The sequence below is a fragment of the Rana temporaria genome, chromosome 2, assembly GCF_905171775.1.
Source record: "Rana temporaria chromosome 2, aRanTem1.1, whole genome shotgun sequence".
Lineage (NCBI taxonomy): Eukaryota > Metazoa > Chordata > Amphibia > Anura > Ranidae > Rana > Rana temporaria.
In genome coordinates, this window is record NC_053490.1 from 341,981,760 (window position 1) to 342,003,574 (window position 21,815).

The window sequence follows — 21,815 nt, forward strand, 5'->3', positions numbered from 1 at the left end:
AAAATAAATAAATAAATACACTGTTATTAGTTGCTGTGGTGTGTGTGTGTGTGTGTATATATATTCTGCACAAAAAAAACATACTGTACCTAAGCTTCCATGGTAAAAATAATAATTTCTCAGTAAGGGGACATTTATATATTCAAACAATAAATTAAATCCCTTACTTTTATATACACATAAAAAAATAATAATAAAAAAATGTATAAAAAAAAAAACATAACCACAATACTGAATATTATTATAAAACAATCTCTATTGTAAATGTAACGTATTTTAAACCCTAAAATGTTAGTTAAAAATACCATAAATACTGTATATAAATCATATATACATGACACAGTTGTGGATATAAAAGCATTAGGCAGAAATCATTTTTTGATATAGTATACTGTAGCCATAGTAAATGTAATAGATGCTCGGTAAATCATAACTATATAAAAAAAAGCATCTTGCTGACATATATATTGTAACACACCCCCTGCAGGCAGGCAGTGCAATTGCTGCATCGTAGTGAGCATGAGTCAGCAAAGGAAGTACGCAGCAAGGTTACACAAGCTGAGGTTCATTTTTAAAGCAACATCTCCTGCTAATACAACAGAGGAGAATAGAAATTGCATATTTACATCTTCTTTACAGGAAATATTACCTGGGTAATCACTATCTTGCTTCATTCTATATGTGATGAAAAGTATACTAGTGGACCATGCATTCAACTGTTTCTTTCTATAAAAAGACTCCTTATACATTAGTCTTTAACGATTTAACTAGGTTTCCCATTAGAATGGGGTGAAACCCTTATTACGCTACACATGACCAAGCAACTTTAACTAAACACTATCTAAAAATAATAGTAATCATACCAGGACTTGATCTAAATGACTGATTTCAGTGATTTATATATGAAACTGAAGTTAAAGAACCACTATTAATAAATCATATTCTGATGCTGTATTTACTTACCATTTACTATTCAGAGATTGGATAAAAAAGTTAGTGCAGTACACCTTTGATTAAATAGCATATTTATTTTTATTAGTCTAAAAGTCTATGAGTTAAAAGATGTGACATAAGAAATAGATGTACAGGGGCATTTGGGGCAGTTATCCTCACTAATGCCCCGTACACACGACCGGGTTTTCCAACGGGAAAACTGCGATTTGGGCGGGAATCCTGGCCGTGTGTAAGCTCCCTTGCAGTTATTCCTATGGGAAAACTGCCAAGCCCGCCGGACAAAAAAAAGAGAACCGACTGACTTTTTCCCTGTCAGAAAACCTGGCCGTGTGTAGCAGAAACCGGCCATTTTTGGCAGTTTTCCTGTGGGGGTAAAACTCAGATGGAGCATAAACCTGGTCGGGATTGCCGAGGAAAAGCTCTCACCAAAGTTTTCCCGACGGGAAAACCGATCGTCTGTAGAGGGGAAAAGTAGAGAGCAGGTTCTCGGTTTTCTCCTCAGGATTTCCGACGGACCTTTTCCCGTCGGGAATCCCGGTCGTGTGTACTAGGCATTAGGCAGCCCTTTATAGCCCACCTAACTGCAAAGGCATTTAGTGGAGTATATGATTTGAGTGCATGGTTACCTAATTCCTGATAATTAAACCTAATGTTAAAAACAGCACAACCCATAAAAGAAAATCCAAGAAAATAGGAGGGCGAAAAAAACAATAATCAAAGTAGATTACTGCTATATAAATCGGCTTAGGCCTCGTACACACGACCGAGGAACTCGACAGGCGAAACACATCGTTTTGCTCGTCGAGTTCCTTGTGAGGCTGTCGAGGAACTCGGCAAGCCAATTTTCTCCATTCCTGTCGAGGAAAAAGAGAACATGCTCTTTTTGGCTCGACGAGTTCCTTGACAGTTTCCTCGTCGAAAAATGTACACACGACCGGTTTCCTCGGCAAAAAAAAAAACCCAGCAAGTTTCTTGCTGGTTTTTGCCGAGAAACTCGGTCGTGTGTACGAGGCCTCAGGCTATGAGTTCTTGATGTCATTGTCATTATTCAAACTAAATAAGCTACTTGATTTTAGAAAAATAGTAAGCATTCTTGTATAATGTATCTCTCATCCACGTCACTGTATAATGCAATGCCTGGTCTACCTGAGTCAAAGATTATGACAGAGGCACAGGACCTTGCCAGCAAAATTCCCATGGTCAGCATAGCTGCACTCAAACCAATGCACACAGTTTATATAGACATACATGAACTCTTACCTGCCAAAAGATTTGTCATTCTGCTCAGCCATTTTTTGTAGTACAGGTGCTCTGTAAGACAGAACAGACAGGTGCTGGATCTTTTTTGCAGACTACACTACATCTAAGCAATACAAGCCTTGTCTAATGCCGCGTACACATGACCATTTTTAATGGTCTAGAAAAAACTACGTTTTTTTTCAACTCGATTCTTGTCAAGCCTGCCTTGCCTACACACGATCGTGAAAAAAAAATGCTCTAGCAAAACACAGTGACGTACAATACGTACGACGGCACCATATGGATGGCGCCACCCTTGGAGCTGCTTTCGTGTTAGTAAAAGTTTGAGAGACGATTTGCGCTTTTCAGTCTTCGTGCTTTTCAGTCTGTTACAGCGTGACGAATGTGCTATCTCCATTACGAACGTTAGTTTTACGCTCCCATCTCATAACTTGCTTCTGAGCATGCGTGTTTTTTCCACGTCGTTAAAGCCTACACACGACCGTTTTTCACGACGTGAAAAACGACAATGTGAAAAACGCCGCGAAAAAATAGAGCATGTTCTAAATTTTTAATGCCCATTTTTCACGTCATGAAAAATTATCTGGAGCCCACACACGGTCGTTTTTAATGACATTAAAAAAAAAAATATTTTTCACATCATGAAAAACGGTTGTGTGTACGCGGCATAAGACTTGTCACGAGTGTGCCTGGAGAATGTAGAAGCAGAAGCACATTCTCTTTTGAGATGAAGGTTTTTACATAAAGGAATTACGACTGACCATTGTAAGAACCCCTTTCAGTGTTAAAATATAACAGACTTACTGGCTGGATCACCAGGTGAAAAGAAAAAAGCCTACAAAATACCATTAATGCAGTCACCACATTTAAGGATTAAAAAGCAGCAATATATATATATAAAAAAAAAATCTTTTGGTTTTAGATGTACTTTAAAGAGATAGCAAAGTCTGTTTGGTGAATTGTACCTACAGGTAAGCTTATAATAAAGCTTACCTGTAGATAAAATGAATATCTCATAAATGTTTAAGAGATATTTGCGTGTTTTGCAGCACGTGACATCACTGGCGCATGTGCATTGCACTCTGATTTGAGGGAATGTGTCGTCAATCTGTGCCGCAGCCAAGACTCCTGCATGCATGCGCTGGAGTGATGTAATAACGGCTAAGCCATTCAAAGGGTCGAAACCCACAAACCCGTTTGGAAGACTGGGGTAAAGATAGAAGCCATATCAGCGGTGCCATTACGCCACTGGAGGGCTTTGTCTTACAGGTAGGTCTTTCATAATGTGCTAGTATGCAATGCATTATGCCATTAAGTTGCAGGGGAAACAGATTTTTTTGTGTCATTTTTATTTTTCCAAGTGTTGCAGTTTAAAGTCAAACAGAGAAATTGAAAAAGGCGCATAATCTACATATAGCATATACAATGAAAATTTCTCAATTAAAGTGGATGTAAACCCACTTTCATCCTTTCTAAACTACTGTCATAGTGCTGATCTATAAGGCTATACATGCCTCCTGCATGTATCCTTACCTGTCAAATATCTCCCCTCTGTCTGTTATAAGAACTGAAAAACTGCAGATTCTGTGGGTGAATCTGTTGTCTGGAGCTCTGTGGGTGGAGTTGTGATGTCAGTAGACTCTCCGCCCTCCTCTACACTCCTCTTGTGCATTTTTTCCTCTGTATTCCTTACACTAAATTCTGCTATGATCACTAACATCCAGTCAAAATCCAGAAAAGTAACCACATGACTTCAGAAAAGGAGTGGGGGTGGGAATTGAAAAATAATGTCTGTCTCCAGGCTAGTGCATGTGATTTGTAAATAACCTGTCATTCATAGCAAGGGGGGCGGAACGTACTAAGGTTTTTCCCTGTAAGTCCGTTTTTTTCACTGAACAATAAAATAGGATTGCTCAGAGCTGGATTAACTCTGTATGGCAAGACTGGGCACAGATGATAGGAAGTCGTATACTCTACATTGTGACATAATAAAAAAAAAAATAAGGTTTACATCCACTTTAAGTTTGCACGCTACCCGACCTAGCAAAAACACAGTAGAAATGGTCAGGTAAAACAGATCAAGTATGACGGTGGCCTACAGTTGTTCATACATGTGCAACAAATAAAATAGTGATGTGAGAAACCAAGAGCGAAAAGTCTTATGCCCCGTACACACGACGTTGTTAATGATGAGAAAAATGCAATTTTTTTAATTGGTCGTTAAAAACGGTCTTGTGTAGGCTCCAGAGCATTTTTCTCATTGAGAAAAATGGGCATTAAAAATTTAGAACATGCTCTATTTTTTTTCACGTCGTTTTTATCGTCGTGAAAAACGGTCTTATTAGCAGCAACCTTTATCACTAGGATTCATTTATACAATTTGTTACAAAAGAAAACTTAGTCAGTAACAACTGTTTTTTAGTTTTGGCTTCCACTTCACATGTACTGGACTTTGCAAAATACATATGTAATCTGATGAACCAATACAAGTAGCAGCTTCACTTTTCTTTGCTTACATTTTTGGAAACTGTTCATCTCTGTATGTGATGTAATAGAGACAAGATACAAGCCATATAATGTTTTAAAAGAAAGCAATGTCCAGAAAGCATTACCTTTTTAATGTTGCCACAACAAAAAGTCACAAATCTGGTTAGAAATCTTAATATAATTTATTTGTGTATGAGATACTGTGTGTGTGTGTATATGTGTATGTGTATGTATGTATGTATGTATGTATGTATGTATGTATGTATGTATGTATGTATGTATGTATATATATATATATATATATATATATATATATATATATATATATATATATATATATATATACACACACATATAGTACATACATACACTCGCATCCTTTTTCTATATTTTTTATTACTAGGAAAACTGAAAATTGTTTGTATACATCTTAAACAACAACAACACAAAAAAAAAAACCTAAGTTGAAAAACAGTCACTATCATTACATAGAACAATGTCTTCCACCAGAAACAAATATTTCACCTTCCAGTGTCTCTATCCACCAATAAGATAAGCTGGTGCTGGATACTCACCCCCCATCCAATCCTGTTTTGAGATCGTTCTCTAAACAGAAGCAGAAGCATAGTAAAGGATGTCATATGGAGGCTGTAATATTGTCTAGTGATTTGTAATGGTACAAAAGAAACAGACAGGTAAATATGTTCTCAAGGCTGTATAAATAAAATTTGGTTCATTAATGCTAACCTGTACTGTTTATTTGTCTGCCTTCAAATAACCCATGTGATGCTGCATGGAAACATAAACAACTTATAATACTGTGGAGCTTTAAATGTCCTGAACTTTTTCAGCGACATGCCTTTTATTGACATTGTTAACACAGTTCCCCGCAGGATTCTGGAGCAATTAACTGCTGCTCCGTCATACTTAAAGAAATATAATATAAACTGCAAAAATAAACAGCAATAAAATACAATATAACAAAAGCAGTTATAACAAGAGAATACAAATGAGCAGCAAAGTGTCACAAACCATTCTAGAAAGATAAGATTAATTATATACATCTTACGTGATTTGAGCTTCTCCGGTGTCCGGGATGAGAATAAAACTATGCAGCTTGGCTCTTAAACCGTCTGTATTGCAAAAAAAAAAACAACGTAGTTCACCAGTATGTTCCATAGAAAAAAGTGAAGTTAAGTTTTTAGGGAAAGGATTTACCCTTATAACATCTGCGTCGTCACAGTAGAAGTGACGCAGTTTTCAATACCTCCGAGGTTCTAGTAACACGTCTCTAAAAGCAGCCAGACTCTCTAAATATATCGCTTACCCCCAATCGCTGCTGCGTAGGTTTGGGTAATCGTGTGACCTCCATGTATGGGTGGAAGATTCCAGAATCGTAGTTAACCCATTTCTAAACCCTATTCCCAATTCCGAATATTGACGTTCAATGCCCCCACTCCAAACACATCGCCATGTCGGATAAACATCACCCTGTCGGATAAACAAATTCATGATTTTCCAGCTGATCACAGCTAAAAGCATAGAAATTTGAAGATGAGGTATTGGTTTTTGAAAAGATGCAATGGTTATAGGAAAGCCCAGCCTACGATACTTCCATAGCTCTTTCCTGCTGTAGCAGCAGCAGTAGCTGGTTTTCAGAGACCTGTCGCCAGACAGTTTCTTCTCTATCTGTTCTGTGACGCAGCTGAAAATTCTCAGCTCTGCTCCCAGCGTCTCTTAACGGAACTGCATCTTGGGAGAATTGCTTTCATAACACTGCAACGACAGGATGACGAGGGTTCTGCAAAAATTAAACAGCCTAGATTATTTTCTTGTAGTTACAAGGTATAGAAATCTGTAAATTGACAGAAAACAGCAAAAAAACCAAGCTATTTTTCAAAACACAAATTCAAATCGTCTTTTAGTGCCATAAAGATGTATTTTAAATATCATAACTTTATCTAAACACAAGAGGCACAATGCTCTCCCCCAAATGTGTATTTGTAGTGAATGCTTTGTATTTGTATTTGAAATGCATTCTCAGAAATGTCAACCCAGGTAAAAGCTTACAAGGATAATATTAGTCGCAAACAAAGCACCATTGTAAAATGGTTTGCAACATTTTTTACAAATATGTGAAAAGTGTGGCGTGCATTTGCATTCATCCCCCTTCACTCTGATGTAACTCTGATACCCCTAACTAAAATCTAGTGGAACCAATTGCCTTCGGAAGTCACCTAATTAGTAACTTCACTTGTGTGAAATGTTATCTGAGTATAAATACAGATGTTCTGCGAAGCCCTCAGAGGTTTGTTAGAGAACCTTTAGTGAACAAACCGCATCATAAAGACCAATGAACTCACCAGACAGGTCAGACATAAAGTTGTGGAGAAGTTTAAAGCAGGTTTAGGTTATAAAGAAAATATCCCAATCGTCTCACGAAGCACTGTTCAATTCATCATCCAAAAATGGAAGGAGTTTGGCACAACTGCAAACCTACCAAGACATTGTTGTCCACTTAAACTGACAGGTCAGGCAAGGAGAGCATTAATCAGAGAAGCAGCCAAGAGGCCCATGGTAACTCTGGAGGAGCTGAAGGGATCCACAGCTCCGGTGGGAGAATCTGTCCACAGGAAAACAATTAGTCATGTACTCCACAATGCTGGCGTTTATGAAAGAGTAGCAAGAAGAAAGCCATTGTTGAAAGAAAGCCATAAGAAGTCCCATTTGCACTTGCAAAAAGTAATATGGGGGACACAGCAAACATGAGGAAGAAGGTGCTCTAGTCAGATGAGTGAACTTTTTGGCTTAAAAGCAAAACGCTATGCATGGCGGAAAGCTAACACTGCACATCACCCTGATGATACTAACCCCATTGTGAAACATGGTGGTGGCAGCATCATGTTGTGGGGATGCTATTCTTTAGCAGGGAAGCTGGTCAGAACTGATGGGAAGATGGATGATGCCAAATACAGGGCAATGTTAAAAGAAAACCTGTTAGGTTTACCTTCTGGCAAGACACCAACCCTAAACATACAGCCGGAGCTACAATGAAATGGTTTAGATCAAAGCATATTCATGTGTTAGAATGGACCAGTCAAAGTCCAGACCTAAAATTAATTGGGAATCTGTTGCGAGACTTGAAAATTGCTCTTCACAGATGCTTTCCATTCAATCTGACAGAGCTTGAGCTATTTCGCACAGCAGAATGGACAAAAAAATGGCACACTCCTAGATGTGCAAAGCTGGACATACCCAAAAAGACTTGCAGCTGTAACTGCAGTGAAAGGTGGTTCTACAAAGTATTGACTGAATACAAATGCACACCGCACTTTTCACATATTTATTTGTAAAAAATGTGGAAAACCATTTTCCTTCAACTTCACAATTATGTGCCACTTTGTGTTGATCTTTTACATAAAATCCCAATAAAATACATTTACGTTTTTGGTTGTAACATGACAAAATTTGGAAAATTTCAGGGGGTATGAATACTTTTTCAAGGCACTTTAAGAACTGCAGAGGGCCTAACCCTTCCTCACACCTAAAACTTTTGTAGAACAATTAATCACTTACAGACCAGGCCATTTTTTGCGATACGGCACTGTATCACTAATTGACAATTGCACCGTCGTGCGACGTTGTACCTAAACAAAAAAAAAAATTCCCCGGGGCGCATGCGCGGCGCGAAGCGGGACGGATGCAGAGCGTGTGAGCTCCGTCTTCCCGATTTGAGCCAGGCACAGATCCCGGGGCCATCGAACGGCGAAATTCGCCTTAAAACCCTCCAGCACCCCCGCGGAACACTGTGGATGCCCTCTGGCAACAAAAGGCCAAAATCGCCGCTCTCCTCACAACTTCACCAGCTTCTTGCTGGAACAGGAGAGGAAGATGTCCCAAGATGGCGCCGGCAGACATGCGGCCTCCTCCAGCTCCTCTCAGGCTCCTGCCTCACTCCCTCCTAACAGTGAGTACTCCCAGCCCTTATCAAAGGCTGATCTGGATGCTAGTTTGACTGCGGTCTATGAGAAGCTGGTAGGCAAATTTGAGCAAGAAATACACAAATCTACCAGCGCTCTCTCACAGGAGATTGCTAATCTAGGAGGCCGCACAGACATACTTGAAACCAAGCATGACGAACTAGCTCTTGCACACAATGATCTTAGGAAGGACTATGAACTTCTGGCTGACAGTTTCTCATTTTTGCAGGCACACATAGAAGATTTGGACAATAGGAACAGACGCAATAATATTAGAGTTCGCGGCATCCCTGAATCGATCACTGATCTTAACCAAGCCGTCAACAAACTCTTCCATGGTTTACTACCATGTTTCCACGAAAATAAGACCGGGTCTTATATTAATTCTGTCTACAAAAAACACACTAGGGCTTATTTTCAGGGGATGTCTTATTTATTTATGGTATGTACAAAAAAGTTTCTCCCCCCTGTCAGCTCTGGAGTCAGCATTGTGAAATTCTGTAATCCCAAAAATAAACCTTTGTTTAAAGACCTTATAAAATGATGTAATCTGTTCTGTAAAAAGATGATGTCATGTGCAGTGTGTCTCCTTGTGTAACATTATTGTGGAAAATACCTTATTTACAGTGGCGCTTACGTGACCCGCTGGAGCTCTTCTTCCCTACTCCAAATACTGCAGAGGGAGGGGCCAAGATCCTCAATGACGTCAGCCCCACTCTGAGTACTGCAGTGGGTAGGGGCTTAATAAAGTTTTATTGAAAAAAAAAAACAGCTGACATCAGCCGGGAGGAGAGAAGAGCTCCGGCAGGTCACATGAGCGCCCAGCAGTGCTGTAAATAAGGTATTTTCCACAATAAAGTCACAAAAGGGAGACACACTGCACATTATATAATCTTTTTACAGAACGGATTATATGTTTTTACAATGACTTTAACTAGGGCTTATTTTTGGGGTAGGGCTTATATTGCAGCCATCCCAGAAACTCACGCTAGGTCTTATTTTCGGGGTAGGGCTTATTTTTGGAGAAACAGGGTACCAGAGAAACCATTGTCTGCATTTGCGATTGCATAGAGCATTACGCCCTAAGCCAACTCCTGATAAACCTCCCAGGGATGTGATAATGTGCCTTAAAGACTACCTCACTAAAGAAGAAATCATGAGAGCCTCCAGGAACACCCCAAACATACATTTAGACGGAGTCAGACTACAAATATATCCGGACATCTCCCCTGCAACATTAGATTGCAGACGCAGGATGAAAGAGGTCACAATCAGCCAGAATTAAATACAGGTGGGGCTTCCCATTCAAACTCTCCATAATACACAATGGCACTACGTACACAGTGTACAATGTCATAGAAGGGAAAGATCTGCTGATCAAACTAGGTCTATTAGACCAGGAACCCCAACAACGTTTCCCTGCGACCCCAAGATCATCCCCCATCTGGTCAACTCCTTCCTCGAGACGCAACCACAGAGATCAGAGAAGATGGATGCAACACCCTATCCATGACCAGGCTGTATAGTCTGGTCAAAAAGCTCCTGTTATGCTCGCTCTTACAGTTTCTGCTGAACCTTGATCTTCCCAAGCCTATAAGTAGGCCAGGATGCTGCAAAAAAGCACTTCTCCCCTCTTCTCCTCCCCTTTGTTTTTTCTTTATCACTTTTTATTTTTTTATATAGGTTCTTCTACCTCGTGGGTAATCTCCCAGATTGACTCTCTATGGGGACTCCCCCTGCCGACCGGATCCTAGAAAAGAAAGACCCAGAGTCTACTTACAGACTGAGAACTTGTTCTACATATCGGCTGGGAGTCTCCTCTACACCCCTCAAGCCCACCCCGGACCATCATGTGAGTCACTCTACACTGCTAATTTGCCCTCTACGCCATGAATGGCTTCCTCACCCTTTCTCTGTTGCCCCCCCCCCGCTGGCTCCTCACCTATCCCAACAGGAGTTTCCCTCTGATCCCCCTCTGAGCCACCGGGGCACCTCCCACATGGTGGTCCCGCCAAGGTACTTTCCTAACCTCCCTTCCTGGCCCCTACCCTGAGTCCCCTCCAGAGTCATTACCCCCAGGGCTTCAATTACAGCCGGGCTCTCCCTCCCTTGGTTTTTCATTGTTATGCACAATTGTGCTCCTCCGCATACATTATGACTCTTTTTGTTCCTTAATTCAATAATGTGTTATTAGCTAAGTTTTATATAAGTTAGGCTGTTACAGTTATTGTCAGATGTCAGATTAATTACACTCACCCTAAAACGCCTGGCTCTTCCGCCGTCGTTGGTTTGTCCCCCGATCCGCCTGTGCGGTTTGTGGTCTGGTCTAACTATGGGCCTGTCCGCCGACCCCACTGGTGGATTTTGGACATGTTTGTCCATTGTTCTTTTTTTGATTGTACTAAGGGTCCCCTCTTCCCTTGGTCCCTTTTTCTGGCACCTTTTAGTAGCCAGCTTTAATGCCTTAATGGCACATATTCTTAAAAAAATTTTTTTAGGAAGACTCTTTTTTTTCTTTCATTTCAGTTACAGTGTAATGTCCCCTCTAATGGGTAAATTGTTGCTTATGATGTTTCTTTCTTCAGTATACTGCCTTCACACTAAAACTCATTTGAATGTTTTGATCATTTACAATCGGATTATTGTTTTTGCATATATGCTTAGATGTGTCCATGATTTCTCTCCCCAGGTCCTAGCTAACACCACTTTATGCCTACAACCCCCCCCCCCCTCCAACATAATGGGTCTTAAGATCTTTTCCCACAACGTCCAGGGTTTTAATTCCCCTAATAAGCGCAAGAAGGCCTTTAGACATTACAAAAGGTTGGACGCGGATATTATCCTTATGCAAGAAACCCACTTCGCAACTAATAACCACCCACAATACTTCGACAAAACATATAATCAACTACACTACACCACATTCTCCAATAAATCACGCGGTGTTGCAATTTTTATTAAGAACACTGTAATTTTTGAAATACATTCTGTTTTTAAAGATGTAGAGAGCAGGTTTATTATCTTAAAGGGTAGCATTAACCGTCGCAATATAACCATTGCTTCTATATACGCCCCCAATGAAGCCCAAACCACTTTCTTTACAAAATTTTTTGATACACTTGAACTCTATACCTCCCCACACATGATTGTGGGCGGGGACTTTAACCTTGCAGCCCATCCTACCCTTGACAGAAACAGAACATCCCCCTCCTCAAAAGCCTTTACGTAATCTATCAACAGGATTCTAAACAAATCCCAGTTAATTGACACATGGAGAGCCCATAACACTGGAATCAGAGGTTACACACATTACTCCTTCCCTCATGACTGCTTTGCCAGACTGGATTATGTCTTCTGTACCCCCATTCTTTTGGCTAACTCCTCTAAAGCCTCTATCCACCCCTGCCCATGGTCTGATCACAACATAGCATCCTTTGAGACCTCCCATATTGGACTTGCTCCAACCACTTTCAACTGGCGCCTAAATGACTCCTTATTATCTGACCCAAATACATACCAACAGATTAGAACCCACATAGAAAACTACTTTAAAGAAAATATCCCGGGGAATGCTCTCCCATCATCCATCTGGGCTGCCCACAAAGCGGTCCTGAGAGGTCACATAATCAGTATAGCAGCAGCGAAACATAGATCTAAACTCGCCGATATAAAATGTCTCACCAGAGAACTAAATGATCTATATAACAAAATTAACTCTTCCCCATCCCAATCTTTGACTGATCTTATTTACTCTAAACGCCAGACCCTCAACACCCTTCTCTCCGAGGACACGGAAAAATCCATCAGATTTTCTAAAGCAAAATTTTTGTTGCATGGTAACTCTGCATCTGCAATGTTCGCTCGCAAACTAAATCATGATGCTAAACCCCCACATGTTTACAAATTAAGAAACTCAAATGGGAACATGGTCACTCACCCTCAGGATGTCCTACAGACCTTCACTACCTTTTACAAAAACCTTCTCTCTGGCCCCCAATCCCATCCAAAGGCCTCGGCCCTGGACTGGCTAAACTCTATGCATCTCCCTAAATTAAATGAAGCACAATCCTCCTCACTAAACGAACCTTGTTCAGAAACTGAAATAGCAGATCTAATAAAATCTATAAAAACTTCAAAGGCCCCGGGCCCGGACGGCTTTTCTGCCTCCTATTACAAAAAATATGCCCCCTTACTTGTACCCAGTTGTCATGGACCTTGGAGTAATGGAGTGGTTACTGAGCTATATTGAGACATTTCCATTATGTGATAAGCCTGTTTAAAGCCTTTGTGATTATCAGGTGTGGGTGTCTTCTGTCGGAGACAGCCCGTCTGAAGATGTAAGTGTTTATGCTAAGTGCCTTTGTACTGTTCTAAAGGTCAGAAGCCTCCTGTCAGGAGCATTGAATTAGCATTCTATTGTCTAAAGCAATGTAACCTCTCAGAGGTAGTAATTAAGTAGACCGGGTTATTGTGTACATTGATTACCCCCTGGGGCTTCTGTCTCAATACACAAGTCTTTCTATCCAAGCTATTGGACCAATCCCTGTTGACTATTTCAAGTCCTCATTTGCATGGTCAAGGAGGACTTGAGTGAAGACTGGATACTTTACAATTGACCAATAGGAAAGCGGTTGTTGGGAGTGGGATGTTCCAAATTCTGTATAAAAGTGTGCTGTGTATTTGAAAATAAAGAGTCCTGCTTGAACTTACATACAGCCTGCCTGGTGTTTGTTCTTAATGGGTCTGAATGGCACATAGCTGTAGTTCGGACCCCGGAACCTTGGATGACTGGACCATCAAACGCTGCAATCTGAAAGCTGACTCACTGGTAGCAGAGGAGTGTCGGGAGAGCAGGACCTGGGCGAGGAAGGATCTCGTCACATTGGTGGCAGCAGTGGGACTTGCTCTCCAGTTACTGGGACAACTCCAAACCACCACCATGAATGACCAGCTATGCAGCCTGGAGGAGAACCATGCTAAAAGACTTGCTTGAGAGCCGTGGAGGGACCGGTGGGAAGAACAAGGCCACCCTGATCATTGCGCTAGCCGAGATGGATCAGAGGGATGGTGATGCAGGACCCCGGTCAGTTGAAGACTTGTTCCAGCAGCGAGTTCAACAGCGGTTGGCATTATATGGTGCGAACCCATCAGAGACCGCCATACAGAATACCATTAGAGACCTCCAGCGGCAGGATGAGAGAGAACGAGAGTGGCAACAGAGAGCACGAGAGCGGCAACAGAGAGAACGAGAGCGGCAAGAGGAGCTGGAGACCGCCTACAGACAGCTGCTAGACTCTGCTCAGCAGCAGGGTGGGGCTCCCGTTGCCTGGGACTGTCTGGGAGAAATAGCAGACAGTCAAAAAGATGAGGAGCAAATGGGGCCAGGGGTGACCCTACGTTTTCCCGTTCTAACCGCACTGGAAGAAGCAGCGATGATACAGAGGGCACTGCGAGCGCTAGAATGCAAGAACGCACCGGAGGTCCCCCAGGCAGCGAGACAAGCTAATAGCATGAAGGTCTCAGAAAGGGGAGTTGAGACAGGCGCTGGAAGGCTGGGAAATGATGATCAGCAGCAAGTCCAGAGTATCTCATCGGTTGCCCCAGCAGAAGCGCTGGCTACAGGGCAGAATGCCTCTGGCATCTGCCCAGCATCAGAAAAAGAGGGGGATCCGGAGAGTCTGAGAGAGGATCTGCGTGAGCTGTTGTCCCAACAGCAGATATCCCCACCGGGAGTAGAGGAAGCAATTCTCCCTCCCCAGCAATTGGACACTACCCCAATGTTCATCCCCCCAGCAGAAGTGCTGGCAACAGGGCAGAGTGCTAGCCATCTCTGCCCAGCACCGGGACCAACTGTGGAGTTCCAGGGAGCCGGGGCGGTTGGCCCCCCTCCCCAGCAACAAGCTGAGGTAGTGAAGCTGTTACTCCCAGCTGAATCACTGGCAGCAGGGCAGGATGCTACTGGCTGCTGCACACCACTACAGCTTGAGCAGATATCGGTGGATGGGACTGTGGTCCCCACTCACAGCAACCCAGCGGAAGAGCTGGCAACAGAGCAGAGTGCCCCGGGCCTCTGCTCTCAACTAACAGAAGAGGGGGTTCCGGTGGTAGTGGATGGGACTCCGATCTCCACGGACACAACCCCAGAACATGGTGCGGCACTGAGACAGGAGGATGTCGGCTTTGCTTTGCAAGCACCGGGGGATTTTTACCTAGCCTCAGTGGATGGGACTGCAGTCTCCACTGGTATACCCCAGGAATGGTGGCCAGTTGGCCCAGATTCCCAACGACATGATGAACTGAGCCCAGCCACCCTGTCTTCTCTCCAGCGGCTGAAAGGACTCCAGGGAGAAGGGCCAGTCCAGGCCTCTCCCCAGCGGCAGGCGTGTTCTCTGAGAGAGGCAGAGATTGGCTGGGTGAGTAATGCTCTGTTTGGGACAAGTTATCTGGGGTACTGGGTGGGTACCGGAATTGGGGTCTCTCCCAGTGTTAGTCTCCTGCAAAAGGGGGAGATGTGTGACAGACCTAGCCGGGACAGGGGCTTTTGGAGAGGACTGAATGTGAGCCTCTTGCCATCCGATTATGGGCCAGGACCTCAAAACAGGAAGGCAGATGGGTCATCCCAGCGGACAGTCCTGGAACCTTAAGACTACTTTTCCAACATCCTCGAGTTGACCCGTTTGGGTCCCACTGCGGCTGTTGGACTGTTTCCCAGGGGAAGTAATGTCATGGACCTTGGAGTAATGGAGTGGTTACTGAGCTATATTGAGACATTTCCATTATGTGATAAGCCTGTTTAAAGCCTTTGTGATTATCAGGTGTGGGTGTCTTCTGTCGGAGACAGCCCGTCTGAAGATGTAAGTGTTTATGCTAAGTGCCTTTGTACTGTTCTAAAGGTCAGAAGCCTCCTGTCAGGAGCATTGAATTAGCATTCTATTGTCTAAAGCAATGTAACCTCTCAGAGGTAGTAATTAAGTAGACCGGGTTATTGTGTACATTGATTACCCCCTGGGGCTTCTGTCTCAATACACAAGTCTTTCTATCCAAGCTATTGGACCAATCCCTGTTGACTATTTCAAGTCCTCATTTGCATGGTCAAGGAGGACTTGAGTGAAGACTGGATACTTTACAATTGACCAATAGGAAAGCGGTTGTTGGGAGTGGGATGTTCCAAATTCTGTATAAAAGTGTGCTGTGTATTTGAAAATAAAGAGTCCTGCTTGAACTTACATACAGCCTGCCTGGTGTTTGTTCTTAATGGGTCTGAATGGCACATAGCTGTAGTTCGGACCCCGGAACCTTGGATGACTGGACCATCAAACGCTGCAATCTGAAAGCTGACTCACTGGTAGCAGAGGAGTGTCGGGAGAGCAGGACTTTTCAACCATGTCCTTCAGGGAGGTTACTTCCCAGAGGAGATGCTGTTGGCAAACTTATCCCTGATTCCCAAACCTCAAAAAGACCATTCACTGCCCCAAAACTACCGCCCGATCTCAGTTCTTAATAATGATATTAAACTATTTGGTAGACTACTCGCTAATAGACTCTCCTCAGTAATCACCTCTCTCATACATGTAGATCAAACGGGTTTCATCCCGGGAAGACAAATCGTCGACAACATTAGATTAGTCACTAACATTATACAAGATGCTAATCTCCGCTCACATCCTTTATGCCTACTTAGTCTTGATATCCACAAGGCCTTTGATAGCGTCAACTGGTCTTACCTTAACCACCTCCTCCCTAAATTTGGTATTTCACAAAAATGTATCCATGGTTTCAACGCCCTTTATCACCTTCCCAAAACCAGAATAAAAATCCCTGGCAATAATTCAGACTTCTTTTCCCTTAGTAGAGGTACCAGACAGGGATGCCCCCTATCCCCCCTCCTCTTTGCCCTCGCCATAGAGCCACTCGCTCACGCTTTCAGGTCCAACCCAGATATCCAAGGTTATATGAAAAATTCTCACCAATACAAACTTAGTCTATATGCAGACGATGCCCTAGTTTTCTTAACAAACCCACACACCTCTATCCCTAACCTCCTCTCCGTTCTCCACAAATTCCACGATCTCTCTGGCTTATCGATTAGTACCAACAAATGTTCCATTCTCCCTATTAACTGCCCTCCAGATCAATCAAACCTACTGAAACAAAACTTTAACTTTATTTGGTCCCCCATATCATTTAAATACCTCGGAGTTAATATTACAGCCACACACAATCAACTTTACAAATCCAACTATCTCCCTTTGTTTTCCCAGATCAGTACTTTACTTAAAGTCTGGTCCTCTTATCACATTTCTTATCTAGGTAGGATATGTGCTTTTAAGATGACGATTCTTCCCAAGCTTTTATACTTTTTTAGAGCATTGCCAATTAATGTCCCCAAAACTCGTTTGGAAGCGCTGCAGAGAGAAATTAATAAATTCATATGGTGCAATAAAAAGCCGAGATGCAGCTACTCTCTCATGCATCGCTCTTAAACTAGAGGCGGCCTCGGTTTACCAAACTTATGGTACTATTACCTAGCAGCTAAATTAGTACAACTGGCCCAATGGTTTTCCCCTGACACAAATATCCCATGGCTCCGTTTTGAATCATCCTCAGTGCAACCCCTTTATCTTAAAGGGATCCTATGGACTAGCATAATACATTACCATACTCTCTCCAAAAAAAATATAATTGTCGCTCAGATGCTACAGATATGGCGAAAAATTGGGAAGAAACTACCCCTCTCTTCCCCCACCCCTCCCCTTGCATCTTATCTAGGTGACCCCAGATTTTTATCCTCCATCACAGATTTTTCTGTATTCAATGAATGGTCTGCTAGAGGACTCAACACCCTAAAATCACTCTCCTCTAATTCCTCTTTCCTCCCTTTCTCTGCACTACAGGCCAAACATGATTTCTCTCCTTCTGCCATATCTCAATACACCCAAATCCATGATTTCTACGCGACACACTTTTCCACGCACATTTCCCCCCCCCAGCACCTTATTTGAACATGTCTGTCTATCTAACCCCAGAGACAAAGGCCTAATATCTAGTTTCTACAATTTCCTCAACTCAGTACACCAGCCAGATAAATCTGGCCCCATGGAACGCTGGGAACTTGAACTTAACTGTTCCTTCCAGGTGGACCAGTGGTCGGACATGATCGACAACCTGAGAAAAAGTAACAGGGCTGCAGCCTTCAGGGAGACTCCCTTAAATATATTCACCAGGTGGTACATGACCCCTGCTAAAATACACTCCTTCTACCCCAATGTCTCCCCAAACTGCTTTAGAGGCTGCCCGGATGCTGGCAACTACTTCCACATTTTCTGGGAATGCGAAAAATTGCAACCTATTTGGTCTGCAGTTCTGGATAGGCTAGAGATCACCCTTAAGAAAAGAATCACCCTCACCCCTCAGATTTGTCTATTATTTGCCACGGTCCCTGATGTACCTCCCCCCTTGTAACAGATTGGTCCACTCCCTTATCAGTGCCGTACAATGGATGATTGCATGCAACTGGAAATCACAGACTCTCCCATGGCCCCAAGTCATTTCTAGAATGGAATCTATCAAACTCTCTGAACGAATTCACCACACATTATTTGACAGTATGCATATATTTTCTAACAAATGGCTCTATTGGTCTATGCAACCTGTATGATCACCCTTAAACGTCTCACTCCCATATATCATAACCATAATTGGTATATCCGCCCTTACTCCTCGATACACCGGTTTGAAGTAGATTGTACTGATTTGCCTTGTTTTTCAATTTTGTATATTGATCTACACTATATTTCTGTATACTAATATTCATCACTCCGCCTAATATGTTCCCTATGCCTCATCCCCTTGATCATTGTCTTCCTCTTGTGAAACCCTAAACTCCTGTCCCATAACACACTGTACTGAACTGTAATGTTTTATTTCTTGTCTTCCAAATAAAACCTTTTTGAAAACAAAAAACAAAAAAAAATTCCCCACAAATAGAGCTTTCTTTTGGTGGTATTTGATCACCCCCGCAGTTTTTATTTTTTGCAATATTTTTTTACTTTTTGCTGTAATAAATATCCCCAAAAATGTTTTTAAAGAGCACATTTCTTCATCAGTTTAGGCAGATATGTATTCTTTTACATACAAGCAAAGTGTCCTGTTGTAAAGAGTAAAAAATGTAGGTGATAGCATAAATATAATTTGGTGAATCCCACAGATAAAGTGCAAGTGATATTAACAAAAAATAGTGTCCACTGCAGCTGATGTTGGTTAGGTATAATATCAAGGAAAAACTTTATCCAACAATATCATCCAAAAGATTTTCAGCCGTCGATAAACATTCAGACAGAGGTGCCGCTTACCAGATCCGATGGTCCTATCCCTGTTGATGCCTTGTGAGGAGAAACGCATCGTCGGGCGGAGCAACAATACCTGACGTCACCACGCCCCAGATGATCGGCTGAAGCTGCTGCTGGAAGTTTTTATCTGCTTTTTAACTGTTCTGTGGAATAAGATTTTACCTGATGTCAGTAAAACCTGCTTTGTCAATAAAGGTTTTTTTTTTTGATTACCCAAATCATACTGCACCATGAAGCTTTTTTTGCTCTTCCTCTAACATACCCGCACACCATGCCAATCCATTGGAAGTTGAGATCATCAGCAATAAGATCCATCACAGCTCTGTGAAGCTGGAAGCAAGAAGGATACGCTACTATACCGATGCCTAGCCAACGCGGATCCCAGTGAGTGACCCCTGGTTTGATGAGCCCATAAGACTCCGTAATAGAGGTCCATCGGATCTGGTAAGCGGCACCTCTGTCTGAATGTTTATCAACGGCTGAAAATCTTTTGGATGATATTGTTGGATAACGTTTTTTCCTTGTGATTATACCTAACCAACATCAGCTGCAGTGGACACTATTTTTTGTTAATATCACTTGCACTTTATCTGTGGGATTCACCAAATTATATTTATGCTATCACCTACATTTTTTACTCTTAACAACAGGACACTTTGCTTGTCTGTCTATTTTGGTTGCACATTTTTTTACCTACTTTTTGACATGTTTGTTTAGCTGTGTATTCCAGATTTTTTGTATTATTGCAGAACCAGTAATTTTTTCTGTTTGTAACACCATTTTCCCTCTCGTTAGGTTGGGAAACTTTTATTAGTACATAACCATTGTGTGGTGGGATATATTAGTCTTGAGTGATATATTTAGATCCCACTTGTATCAATTAACACAGGTTGCACTGATTATTGTTTAGGAGGGGGAAGCGCAGATTGTCCACGCTTCACATTCTTTTACATACGCAATAAGCGTATATTGATTGTTTTGCATCTACAAACTATGGGAAAGATTTATGGCATTATTATTTTTTTACTATTGGCGGTGATCTGCGACTTTTAGCAGTACTGCGACATTGTGGTGGACAGATCGGACACTTTTGACACATTTTTGGAACCATTGACATTTATACAGCGATCAGAGCTAAAAATATACGGATTACTGTGTAAATGTCACTGGCAGGAAAGGGGTTAACACTAGGAGGCGATCAAGGGGTTAAATGTGTTCCCTAGTTAGTGTTTCTAACTGTATGGGGATAGGATTGACTGGAGGAGGAGACATATCATTGTTCCTACTTACTAAGAACAAACGATATGTCTCCTTTTCCCTGACAGAACAGGGATTTGTGTGTTTACACACACAAATTCCCATTTTAGCTCCCGTTCCCACGATCGCCACCAGCCACCTGGGTTCCTCGCCCCACCGCGGGCGTGCGCACGGGTCTTAAAGGGAAAGACATACCCGTTCGGCGATTTGCAGGAATGTGACACTTTGCTGGCGTATATCGGCGTGAACTGGTCGGCAAGTGGTAAATGTAAACAATAACTTTTGCAGTGCACCCCCTAAGGAGCCGCAAGTAGAATGGTATCCCCGACCCTGCACAGCCAGGCATACCACATTTTCACAGTCAAGTCAGAGTCAGAAAACAGTCCAATGCTTTGTCTCTTTTTTTGTTTATTGAAGGATTTAAACTTGGATGGGCATTGGGAATTATGGCATGCCCACTTGACTTCAAAACAACTTCAGGGACAACTTTTTCTATATACACATGAGCATGAGGATATTGAAAGTGTGAAACATGGCATGTAGACAGTGCAAGGACTCGAGAGGAGTAATATGGACACTTTTACTAGACCCTGTCAGGATTCTGACTGCAGAATTGTGGACATACTGTAGTCTGTGTAGTATCGGTGTAGGTACCCTAGCAAGTATAGCATTGCAGTAGCATTGCTGAATGTTGTGTGCCTGCTATTGTGACCCCAGCCCAGCAGAGGTCACAATACCTTACCCACCAGACTTCTGATGTGTCAAGGGAGGGTTCGAGCCAGTTGAATAGGGGTGAGCCAAACCAAAGAGAGTAGATCCCAAATCAACCAACGGCTCCTTCAGGGGTAGCGCTACACGTGGGGGCTCGTCCGGGATTCTACTTCTCAAACCATCAAATATCCCCTCATACTGAACCTCGCCCTTGCATAGATCAGCCATGGATGCAGTCGCTGCAACTAAGTGGTGCATAGAAGAGAATGTTCCAGTAGATAAAGGCCTAGTGGTAGAAGCTTGGAGTGAAGAGGAAGTTGTGGCAGGTGCAGCACTATAAAGTGCCTCTGGCGCTGTGGCATTAGAAGAATTGTGATATCTCTGACTTTTCAGTCTAACAAGACTGTCTATTACTCTGAAAATTCCTCTATTGCCGTTCTCCGGAAGCAGTAAGGTTTAAAGAGCACACCAAATGCTTAAATAACTTCTTTATTAACTTCACTTTTCTTCATAGATAACACTGCTGCTTTGCAGCAGACAGTCCATGGACAAACACGTGTTGAATAAGTATCAATCTTGTCATTCAACATAAAATGGTGGATATATTTCTTTCTTCAGTATTTATACTCTTTCTCTCTCTCTGTAAGTTATCAAAGCCTTCTCGGATTTCTCTGAAAGGTATAACTGTGGTTTGCAACTTGGTTTGCAGTGTTGCTTTAGTTCAGTAAATGAGCTTGTTAGAGTGGCTAGATGGATGTGACTTAGTTCGAATGACTGAATGTGGCTTAGTTCGGATGACTGAATGCAGTTAGGGCGG

General features: G+C 42.3%; 1 long non-coding RNA gene across 1 annotated transcript in view; it reads right to left on the bottom strand.

The window, feature by feature from the left end:
* LOC120927099 overlaps positions 1 to 6,510 on the bottom strand; it is a 36,374-nt gene extending 29,864 nt beyond the window's left edge. The window contains exons 1-2 of the long non-coding RNA XR_005747031.1: positions 5,771 to 6,510; positions 2,215 to 2,265 (exon numbers count right to left, since the gene is read on the bottom strand). This is a non-coding gene — a long non-coding RNA (uncharacterized LOC120927099). The remainder of the gene's footprint in view (positions 1 to 2,214; positions 2,266 to 5,770) is intronic.
* Positions 6,511 to 21,815: the final 15,305 nt, after the last annotated feature.